This window comes from Salvelinus sp. IW2-2015, linkage group LG34, assembly GCF_002910315.2.
Source record: "Salvelinus sp. IW2-2015 linkage group LG34, ASM291031v2, whole genome shotgun sequence".
NCBI lineage: Eukaryota > Metazoa > Chordata > Actinopteri > Salmoniformes > Salmonidae > Salvelinus > Salvelinus sp. IW2-2015.
In genome coordinates, this window is record NC_036873.1 from 5,183,033 (window position 1) to 5,186,580 (window position 3,548).

The window sequence follows — 3,548 nt, forward strand, 5'->3', positions numbered from 1 at the left end:
CTATGTTATCTGTACAATGGAATTGTATTTGTCCGTTTTTTTTGTCATTTTTTTTTTTTCCTAGTCTTTACACAGGAAAAATGCCCACACGGAACACTAATCTGATGTGTGGAGACATTTCAACTGCAGCTGATTGTAGAAAGGAAAGCTGTGTCATTTTCAAATACTGTGCCAAAATCATATGTAAAGAATGCAACAAAGATGCAGAATCATCTGGCCAAGATAGCATAAAGTTCCCACAACCCGCGCTCACCTTCACAAAGCAACGCTCTGACAGAAGTCCCCTACTTTATTCGAGTGAAAATGATGATCAGGAAAACACCTTAACGATAAGCCAACATGCTCATGTCCTCCTGGAATCAGAAGTGTTTGACTCAAATTGGAGGAACGTAGTCAGAGAAATGCTGATTCATTTCTTGCTCGAGCGCTGCCTTCTGGAAGGTTCTCCCTTCTCCACAGAGGAACTCTGGAGCTCTGTCAGAGTGACCATCGGGTTCTTGGTCACCTCCTTGACCAAGGCCCTTCTCCCCGATTGCTCAGTTTGGCCGGGTGGCCAGCTGTAGGAAGAGTCTTGGTGGTTCCAAACTTTTTCCATTTAAGAATGATGGAAGCCACTGTGTTCTTAGGGACCTTCAATGCTGCAGAAATGTTTTGGTACCCTTCCACAGTTCTGTGCCTCAACACAATCCTGTTTTGGAGTTCCACAGACAATTTTCTCGACCTCATGGCTTGGTTTTTGCACTGTCAAGTGTGGGACCTTATATAGACAGGTGTGTGCCATTCCAAATAATCTCCAATAAAGTTGTAGAAACATCTCAAGGATGATCAATGGAAACAGGATGCACCTGAGTTCAATTTCTAATCTCATAGCAAAGTGTCTGAATACTTATGTAAATAAGTATTTCTGTTTCTGTTTTAGTTTTTTTTATATAAATTTGCAAACTTTTCTAAAAACGTGTTTTCGCTTTGTCACCATGGGGTATTGTGTGTAGATTGATGAGGATTTTTTTATTTAATCCATTTTAGAATAGGGCTGTAACGTAAGAAAATGTGGAAAAAATGAAGGGGTCTGAATACTTYCTGAATACTTCATATCCTGTATCCCATTTTCAGGTGATCCTGCTGCTGCTGCTGTTCTTCATGAGGAAGCGCGTGGCACTGACCATCACCCTGTTCCACGTGGCGGGCAAGGTGTTCACTCACCTGCCCCTGCTGGCCCTRCAGCCCTTCTGGACCTTCCTCAGCCTCATGCTCTTCTGGGTATCCTGGCTCGGTGTGTTCCTCTTCCTCGGAACCACAGGTCAGAATGGAATACAACTTTGTCACATTGTGAAACAGACATTTTTGTTCATGTCTTTATTTTCCCCGTTCAACAAGATATTTACGTCCAAATAAACCTTTTTGGCGAGGATACCATTTTTTTTTTTTACAGATTTGTTCCAATTGTTTTATGCMCCGAAAAATAATAAGGTAGTGAGTGGACTTGCGTCACTATGGAAAGTTTGGATACTGTACGTATGGACTGTTTGGTTCATTTCATCCTGCTAGTGATGTGATGATTAATCATAGAGATCACGATTTGCACTTCTGTTTTCTACTGATAGGACAGGCACAAGTAAGCAGTGACAGGGAAACACTGATGGTTTAATGTAACGTAGCAGGCAAATAAAATATAGTTAAAATTTGTCTCAGATGCGATCAAATACTAGAGGAACATTGATTGTACTTATTGAACATGGAACACCCGAAAAATATTTTATTCATAAACTGTGGAGTCATGTTTTTATCATAAAAACACTTTCTACAATAATTTCATTGTGTGTTTGCTTGTAAAACATGTAAGCTTAGAGCCCTGAATTTGCACGTCCCAGGTAATGTAGCCTAAGTGGTAATATGAGTCAAAATCAATTTAGCTTATTGTTTTTCTGGCACATTCAATTTGATAAATTAACTCAATTTTGCTGTGTATTTCGGATGGGTATCAAGACATTAGAATGTACGAGGCCACACAAATATAGGTTGTTCTGCAACAAAAACATTTTGGGGAATATTCAGAAACGTGGAAACTTTCCGTGGGAATTAACAGAAATATATGCAAATTAATATTAATACCATTTAATTTAGATGGATTGGAGTAATTTCCAAATCATATGGAGACAGAAACCTTTTACCTTATCATAAGTAGACATAATTGCAAATGATTAAATCCTTCCAATAGAAATGTAAAAACTTTTAGTTACGAATTGATACTTTAATTAAATGAGTGACTCTTCACATGGGATGATTTCACTGAACAACAAAATAAAGGGATATTGAATGATCCCCAATGATCATCACCATTCCCAAAACATTTTCAACATACATCTGTAAAAATGATAGTCTAGAGACTAAAGCTTGGTTGTCTTCTCTCAGGCTGTCCATGTCATTCCTCAATGTCCACCGCTTGAACATCAGACTGAGGCCTCATCTCACTGTCACTTTACAACTTTGTTGAGGATCCATCGTTGTCAGGCTTTAAAAGCCTCTAATTTGCCCAGATGGCCTTGTATTGGTCAGCTGTTGGGTGCTTTGGTGTGTGTTCCCAAAAAGGACCATTTGCGCTCTGAGGCGGCTGATGTTGGTGGATTTGGAGGATGAATGGAGACAACAGGGGAAAGAGCCTCAGATCCCACAAAGTCCCACCAATCCCTTCCACCAGGTGGCTGATGAGATATGTTGACATGAACTGCCATATTGCATCTCCATCCATAGCCCTTGCTTGGAAGTGTACTTCGCCAGACTGCCAATACCTTGCCCTCATCCTCAGGCCAAGGTGGCCGAACACGGTAGTGATGACATCATAGGCCTTGTTGATCTCTGCACCAACTGGATCTGCCTTGCCAGCTTACTTGGGGTCCAACCATGTATGGTGCAGCGTGTAAGGGCTTCAGGCAGAAGTCTTCACGCTTTTGATATATTTCAGAAGCGGTCAGTTTCCTCTGCTTGGAGCAACAGTGAAGTGGGCAGGCAGTACATATTTATGTCTCTTAAATCGCAGCAGAGTCGAACATTAGACAGGATGGCTTGTCTCTCAAATCCGAGCATGGCTACTGCTATAGGTTTCAGGAGTTTAGGCTGCTTACCACTCTCTCCCAAAATACATCATCCAGGAGTAATCCTCTTGATGGGCTGTCCATATCGGCAGACTGTGATATGGGCATGTCTTGGAGAGACTCGTTCCCCTCCAGGAGACTGTAAACATGATGACAACACCACCCCAATGGTGTTGCTGCAGCTTCAATGTGGTGCTCTTATTCTTCTCACGTTTTTTTGGTGAGGTAGATTGCTGCTATAACTTGATGACCCTTCACATACCTACCATTTCTTAGCTCTCTTGTAGAGGCTATCCGTTGTTTTCAGTGCCATGATGTTCCTTGAGGACAGATTCAATGCTCATGAGCAGCACAGCCAATGGGTTGTGATGTGAAGGGTAGGATTCTCCACTTTAGACCAAACAGCCTCATGTTCGCAGCATTGTCTGCCATGCAAAATACCTTCTGTGCCACTGG

General features: G+C 41.7%; 1 pseudogene; it reads left to right on the top strand.

The window, feature by feature from the left end:
• LOC111958331 (choline transporter-like protein 1) overlaps positions 1-3,548 on the top strand; it is a 47,072-nt pseudogene that overhangs the window by 15,256 nt on the left and 28,268 nt on the right.